We start from the raw sequence: 8483 nt of genomic DNA, 5'->3' as shown, positions 1-8483 counted from the left end.
ATGCTGAGCATGCTCTTCATCCTCTGCGCCTGCTCCTGCCCAGAGGGGATTTGCGTTTGCAATTAACTTTGTGGTGACTGTGTGCGGTACAAATGACCTTTTACAAAGTCACAGTGGAGCTGAGCAAGGAAGAGTGTGATGCTCACCAAGGCTGTGGGTACATGGGCAGAGTTCTGTGCTGGCCCAGGGATTGAATGAGGTCCCTGAGGTCTCCTCATGACGGTAGCAGGTCACCATCCTCTCCCAGACCTACTTTCTGAAAGCTAACAGGAGTGACTGTAGGGAGCCAGAAGGACAACCTTTTACTGCAAACTGTGTCTTTGGTGGAGCCTTCCCCATCACTGGGAGGTGGTGGACTCACTCCTCCCAGGGCTAGTGGAGGACACACAATCTCCCTGCCCAGAAACTGCCATGTTCTGCAGCAGGAGGATGGCGAAATCAAGCCAAAAGCAATGATCCAAGCATTATTTGCCTCTTGCACAAAATTTGATGAAAACAGATGGAACATTTGCAGATTTTTATTAAAAAAAATCAAAGCCCAAAAATTTGAAAGCAATCTTGTATTTGCTATTAGTCTTTTCAGGCTTTGTTTTTCCCTCTTGGCAAAAAATAATTGACGACATTTTCCATCACCAAAAAAAATCCCCCACTGAGAATTAAGTATAAAGTCTTCTGTGTTGAGCAGAGATGAGAGGAAGGAGAAACCCTTCACATTCTCTTGGCTTAGTCCAAGAGGGATCGGAGATCACCTGCTGAGAGTCTGTTTCTCTGTCCAGCATCCAGAGGGAGCAGAGACTCTCCAGAGCAGTCTGAGTTGTTGCTGTGCCTCACTAAGGTGGCAAAGCTTTTCCTTTGTGAGCATGAGGAGTATCTGCCATTTCAGCCTGTGCCTGGGAGTACAGAATGGCCTGAGCAGCCTTTGCTGGCTGGCAGAGGGAGTCACTGGAGCTTTCAGGGAGCTTTCAGGGAGGACCATCTGTGCTGGAGAAAGGGAGACATCATAGCAGGGATGTACGGGGCAGTGGACCACAGGGTGTCCACATCCCCAGGAGAACGAGCATCATTGCAGTGGCCATCACATCTTGTCCTTGGAAGCCTCTTTATCTGCAAGAGTCAAGAGACTGGAGCCAAACACCTTCACTCCCATCCATCAGCAGGGATGGAGGAGCGCATGGCCTCCCTCCTCCTTATTCTGCTGGCATTTGATTCAGACATACACTAAAAAAGGAGCTGTCGGTTAAAGTAAGAGCTGCTTTTCCAGCTCCCAGAGGACCCCCCTGGTGTGACCTGCAAGGTGTTGCAATCCCTCTCTGCCACTGGCCTGCCTGGTTTTTGTCACACATGCACGCACCTTCCTCCCCCTTCCACAGTGCTTATCACAAGCGTTTTGGTAGAACTGCCCTTGTCATATAAATCTAAACATAATTCTCTCCTTCCTGTTAAGCTAAAGAAAATAAACGTGTAGGGCTGTTACTGGAAGCCAAGCTGTAGGACTGCCCTAAATTCTCTTCTTATTGAGTCTGGGCTGAAAATCACTCAATTCTGCTGAGGACACACATCTATGCTTGCACACACAGGGAGGGAAGGTGGGAGGGGGGAGGGAGAGAAAGAGAGAGAGAGAAAGAGAGAGAGAGAGAGAGGACACGGTGTGTATAAATATCTCCAGCTCTCTAGATAGTCGGCAGATTTATTCCGCTGCCAAGCCTGCAGAAAATTGACTTGTTTCATGGAGGCAGGCTATTGACACATTACCGCAAGGAGGGTTAGGAGAGAAAGCAGTGCGGCTGGCGCCCCTCTATTATACGATAATGTAATCAGCATTGTGGGAAATGACTGTGGGTAAAATGGCATCGCTGACATTTATATTAGAGGATATTGATGGCAGGAACTGTGACCACATCTATCGTACCTCCCGTTTGCCAGGATTGACACAGACGGCTCTTGTTGGCTGGATTTCCTCTCTCTCTTTCTCTCTCTCTCTCTCCTTCCTCTTAGCTCTGTTGCTCGCTGCTGTCACTGCAGATAGATAATTGAAAAATGGATCTCACCTTTCCAGCAAACAGGAGTGGCTCAGGCAATTACTGCAGAGGTTATCTACTCAATCTCGAGGCCTCTTCTCAGAGAGAGATTCAGAGGAAATTGGATTTTACATGGATGTTTTATTCTGCAAGGGCTTTAGTATAAACAGAGGCAAGGAGACAGCAGCAGACTGTATGGGTGAGAATCACATACAGAGGGGTAGGGTGAGGTTTTGACAGGGTAGATGTGGTGGTAATACCATGTGGCAGTCCTTCGCACAATTTCTGAGCTCAATTATTTTTGAGGTTGCTATTGGTTTCTCTTTTCATGTTTTGCAGGGTTTTTTTAAGGTGGAGGCGTGTCCACCTGCAGCCATTTGGCTTCATTTTGCCCCTGGAATTTTAAAATTAAAGGGAGTTGTTCCCAAAGGAAAGAAAGGCAAAGAGAGAGCAAAATGCTCTGAAGATGAGAGGGCAGAGGAGAGCAAGATGTATTAAAAGAGCTCTGGAAACTGTCTGGCTCTGAAAGGAGAGGAATTTTTCCCAGGCAGGGAATATTGCCCATAGGCCTATTCTCCATGAGCATCCTTTAAGAGCATTATACCTTGAGGTGTGTGGTTATATGAGAGGTGAAAATATACTCATGGTGCTTTCATACACACTGCAATGCTGGGCTTTGGGCTGAGCTTGGTGGCAATCCAGCCCTTCAAAGCAATTTGCAGCTGGTATCCTTGCCCTCAGAAACTGCTGAGACAGGGAGGCCAGAGAAGGACCTTGAGGGTCTTGGTAACCTTGACAGTTTCAGCGAGTACACGGGAAGGCTGTGGGGTGGTCCTCAGAAAGGTTTGGCAGATGTGCCTGATCAGGGATCACTTTCCCAAGAACAGCAGGCTAAAGTAGGGTCTGCCAGGGAGCACCTGGGAGAAGCTCATTCCCCACTTAGGGAATTCACCCATCTTTTCATGTTTTATATTGCCTTCTCATAGGCAATACACAACATGTGGGGTGTTTGCACATGTGGGTAAATACTCATGCACGTGGGTAAGAGCAAAGGTCTTTGCACCATCTGATTGGTTTTACTCCCAGCCAGTGCGGGATGCATGGGAGCACAGCTTTGAACAAACAGCTCTTAAACTGTTATCCCAGATGGAAGCAGCAGGGATGGTTTTGCAGGAGAAGAAATTCAGCACAGCATTAGACAGTCTCATCAACCCCTTGCTGTCCCCAGCAGAGATCTGTGACATCCATGGGTGCTGCTCTGCAGCCCTGGGTCTCCGCACCCTGCCATGTGCTGCAGTCCCGCTGTCCATCACCAGCTTTTTCGCACTCTCCTCTGTCCGTCCCCTGATGTCAGTGCTAGAGGTGCTCATCTCTCTGGCTGATCAAATCATTCCTGACATGCACAGTGGCAGATTCTTCCTCGCTGAAAGTCTGTCTCCAGGGTCCTAGGTGAGGTCCTGCTCTCTCTTCCCCAAGCAGTGAGAAGGCAGAGATGGGGAGGGCAGTGAGGAGGGGTAGAATGGGCTCCCCCTGCCCTCACGCCTCTTCTCTCCATGATGCTGGAGGCCAGAGGGCCCCCACAGCCTATTGCCTATTCTGGCAGTGAAGGCAGTGCTGGAGATGAAGCCAAATGGCTTTGAATGAGCAACAAAATCCACATTTTCAAGTGAAAGAAGAGATGAGCTGCTGGAGCTCAAGCCCAAAGCAGGGATGACTGTTATGTTCCTTGAGATCCCTGAGTCTGGGAGGGATGTTTTTTGGGAAGCTGAGCACAAGTGATGTGGCTGATCCTGACCCGAAATCTCCCAGTGCTAAACTGGCAGGCTGGGATGGGAAGTCCAGGGCAAGTAAGGCTTTGTGTTTGCCCTCATCCTGCATTAGTCCTGGGCTTCCAGTGGTGGCCATGAGAAAAGGTCTGGCCTCCTGAAACAGGACCCCAAAGCACAGTCATCCAGGTTCTGTAGAAAGAGGTGGTCAAGCTCTCTGAAAATGGCTCATTAAAAAAAAAAAAAAAAAAAAAAAAAAGCACAGGGTTTCATCTTGATTTTTGCACATCTTTTTCATGTAAAGGAAATACTGAGTAATGTGACCCTGCGTCTTTTGAAGAATGACAAAAATCTGCTTTTTGAGCTGCAAGTGATAGACCAAAGGAAGGTCAGAAGAGGAAGAATGTTTAAAAATCAGCAGCAAAAATTTTCAAATCACAGTAAAATAACACATTGGCTTCATTTCCTTCTGAATTTTTTCATTTAAAGAAAAAGGCAATGAAACGCTGCTGAAATGACATTTTTGACAAAGTGCCATTTTTCAGCATGACCTCTTGGACCCACTCACACCAGTGCTGCTAACTAGTTCTGCATTCATCAAAGCCTGCAGGAGCAGGGGGCAGAGCATTGTGTGCTGATGAGCACAAATGCCTTGGATTTTCAGCACACATTCCTCAGATTTTTTTCCACCATCATCTCCTGGGTCTAAGTCCCAGAGCAGTTTTCACTGGATATGTTCAGGCCAGGCTGTCGGTGTGTGTGACTTCAAGGCCACAGAAGAAAATGGGGTGGTTCAAAGAGTCTTCCTAGTCTTCAAGAACCTTCTCTTGTGGGTGTGATTTACTCCTGGGGATTGCCAGTTCCTGACAGGCTTGTGCTGACACAGGTCTGGAAGGGAACATGGCTTGCAAAGGACAGTGAGCTTTGCTTCTCTGAGCTGTCAGTCTCCGTGGAAAACCCTAAGCTAGCACATAAAGAAATGCCTCCTGCAGGGTGCCAGGTGAGGCTGGTCTGAGTCACACAGAGGAGGCAACAAGGCTCCTGCTTTCCCTGCTTTCAAAATCAGGAGCATATGGTGCCCAGAGCCGGATGAGAGACCACACTGCTGTCGAAGGTCTTTGTGATTGACCACAGTAGGTTCTGAACACCACAAAAAGTCCCCTAGTACATCTAAAAGCCTAGTGGTTGAGCTGGGTGTCTGGGTACAACCTCCTCTATAACCCCTGTAATTGTCCTGAATATGGTATTTGCTTTCATTGCTTGGCCTAGATTGCTGTGGACTGTTATTGCATACTCATAAATAGCTGCTATGTTCCACCTTGGAGGAGACTGCATGCCACAGAGAAGAGAGAAGGCTTTGCTGCTCTCTAAATAAGCTTTCTTGAAGTGGGATAGATGCCATGAGACTTAATTTCCTTTAAAAGCTTTGAGCTCTTTGGGTGTTGGAGCCCAATATTATTTTATTAGCATTACCACAATTGTTAGTGGTATTACTAATATCAATCTTACTATAGACATAATATCTGGTGAGGATCAGAAATTATGAAGCTTGACTAGCTGACTGAAATACTGGGTCTCAGGCCACATTTCCCTGGTGAACACATAGTGATTGTCCACCAGTGATCCCAGGCTCGCCGCAGGAGAGGAAATAAGCCCTGGGGATCTTGTAAAATGCAAGAAACAAGCATGTTGTTCCTTTAGTTAGTTTTCCTTGGTGTTACCCTACTGTGGTGAGACAGCCACCTTGGATCAGGGTCCTGCCTGTCTCTCCAGCCCCAGAGCAAAAAGAATAATCTTCAAATTGCTCCCAGCCCTGATTTAGAGACGCTTAAAAGGTCCTCAGCTGGTGTTTAACCTTTCCCCATGTCCTTGCCCTGGCCATGCCACCCTTCACTCCCAAACAGAGCATCTTTTGAGCTTTGCTCTCCTCACTTCTCCTGGTATGCACCCGTGGGCAGGAGGAAGGTGGGAAGGATTCATGGCATTGATCAATAACTCTTTCCTGTCCAGCCAGGAACCCAACCCGCTCAACTTTATTGCTGCAACCAGATCCCGGCTCGAGGGATGTTACGACAACCGGCCTGGGCCGTGGGGGCCAGAAGAACAAATACCTCCCTAACAGGCATGACTTCAGCCAGCACATGCCCGGCTGCCCGGATAGCTCCTCTGACAGAGGAAGCCCCTGTGAGGATTTACAAGTCCCAACCACTTCCTGAAATCACCACTCTTGCTTGTTATCTTGCCCTCCCATCACCTGCAGGGTCCGGATACTGTTTGAAGGGAAAGGAGAGCCCTGAGAAGGAAGAGGAGGAGGTGTGCGAGTCCTGGTGATCTGGCCATTAGGCTGGGGAATGGCAATGGACCTCGACGATGAAATATCTGAGCACTCTGGCTCAGTCTTTTTATTACCTGCAATGGAAAATGAGTGCCAGCTGCAAATCAGGGATTTCAACAGCCTCTCTGAAGGCATGTCAAGCATTTTATGGCTGGAAATACATTTAGGGTTTATTATGGGCTGCCCACTGATCTTTCCTGCATGCATGCAGTGGCTGGACCCTGTTCCCACCCTGCCTTTGGATGGGAAGGGGTCCCCACAAATTGATCGGTTTTTGGATGGCAAATTGATTGGTTCCATCTGCTGCTTCTCTACTTTCTTGCTCCTGAGCAAGGATTTAACCTCACATTGAGACAGGCTGGAAGCTGATTTGGAGGACAGCCCCAGCCTGCAGTGGATGCACCATATGTTGTAGACCTGTCAAATGTCACACAGAGCAACACTTTCCCCATGGGTCCCTCCACAGCAGGAACAGGCTCTCCCCTTCCCAGCACTCTGCCACCACCTCCTCATACTGCAGCACTCAACGTGTAAACTCCACACCTTCATGAGAGGAGCACCCCAAACATCCAATCCCATGCTGGGGTCTTGGGAAAGTGAGCTGAGTAATGGGAACTGGACCACTTGGAGGTGGGAAGTGGTGCAGATAGGATGTAGCAACACAGCTTTGCAAACCAGCCTGCAAGCTCTACAGGAGCGTGGGCACAGCCTGGGCTGTTGGAGAAAACATCTCTTGGCTTCATTTCTAGACATGCTAGAAATGTCTTCATTGCACCACGCGCACCTCAACTATCGAAGTTCTTCTGTTTAACTGAATGGCTCCTTTCAATTTCTTATTAACTGGCCTCCACTCTTCCCGTTACACTAACATCACATTTTCAAACTTCCTCTACCAAAAAAATGAAGGGAAATTTCCCTCCAGTGTCCTGTTGTTAAGAATTTGGATCTTGAAGGCCTGCAGAAAGTCATCATCACTGGCAATAAACAGGAGAAAGAACAAAGGAAGGAAACAGGGAGGGCCACTGGAGTGAACTTGAGGAGCTGTGGGGACGGTCAAGGTCTGCTATCTTGTCACCCCTGAGAGAACAGGGTTGCAAGGTCTCAAATGGAAGAACCACGGTCCAAAAGCAAGCTGGGAACAATGGGGCTGTAAATCAGTTCCTGCCCAGTGCTGTGACAGCTGCCTTAGCCTGAGCCGTGGCTGACATCTTGCCCGATGCCATGGCAACCATTCTGGCCTGTGCCATGGCTGTCACCTTGGCTAACCCACCCCAACTGGCCACTGAGTCTACAAGCACATCCCCCCTTTTGTATCTGAATTCACTGTGGGAATGACGAGTCCTTCATTAAACTTACACTACCCATGGCCTTGTCAATAAGGAAGGGCTGTAGCACCCCATGGTGCCTTGGCTGTGGGTGCTGCTTGCTTGGCAGCCATTCTCTCTTGACACGAGGAGCAATATTGCAGTGTCCAGCCGGAGATCCCAGTGTGGATGCCCATCCCCTTGTTTACTCCTGCTACCATCTGCTGGAAGGAATCAGCCTGTGCGCTTGCCTGCCGCGTGGAAACTCTGTTGGGAGCCATGATGGGGACAGCACAAGGACGAGTGCAGCGCTGGAGTGAACCTGCCCATGGACAGCACAAGGACAAGGGCAGTCCTGGGGTGAATCTGCCTGCTCTCTGCCTTCCCACCCTGTGTTCTGAGGGACCAGAACACCCATGTATCTCTCCTAGCACTGTTCAAAGACTGCAGTTTTGGAGGCTTCCTTGACTCTGACACCATCCTTCTCCGCAGCCTGGAGCAAGGCATTGGTTTGGTCTGTACCTCAGTTTCCCTGTTACTACTTAAAACATTAACCGTTGGTGTGGCTCAGTCCCCTCCATTTGGCTTACTGTGACTACAAACATAGTCACTTCCTAGATAGGTGCCATCAGCTTCACCATGTTCCTATCCCTTCTCCCCGTCATTCCCAAAACATTTCACATTGAGCAGCACTCCCCTGTCAGAGAAACACACCCACACTTTGAATGGGGCATGAGGCCTGCTCATCTGTGACCATCTGGGGGAATAAATGGTGCTGAAAGCCAAAATACCTGCTCAACACACTCTCCTGTGCAAGCTGGGCTGGCAACCAAAGACAGTCAGTATCAGGCTGGAAACTTCTCTATTTTTGTTATGGGCTGTTGAACAAACCACACAGTTTTACCCCACAGGGTATCATAAATAAGCAATGAAAAAGCAGAGAAGTGAAAAGGAAAAGTATTTGTCTACAAAAATACACTACAAAGCAAACGAGTCAGAAGGATGTGGACTGAACTGTGCAGGGCCTGCTATGTTTAAAAGCAAAGCTTTTATAAGGTAG

This window comes from Corvus brachyrhynchos, unplaced genomic scaffold (assembly GCF_000691975.1).
Source record: "Corvus brachyrhynchos isolate BGI_N302 unplaced genomic scaffold, ASM69197v1 scaffold61, whole genome shotgun sequence".
NCBI lineage: Eukaryota > Metazoa > Chordata > Aves > Passeriformes > Corvidae > Corvus > Corvus brachyrhynchos.
Note: the sequence above shows the minus strand (reverse complement) of the source record.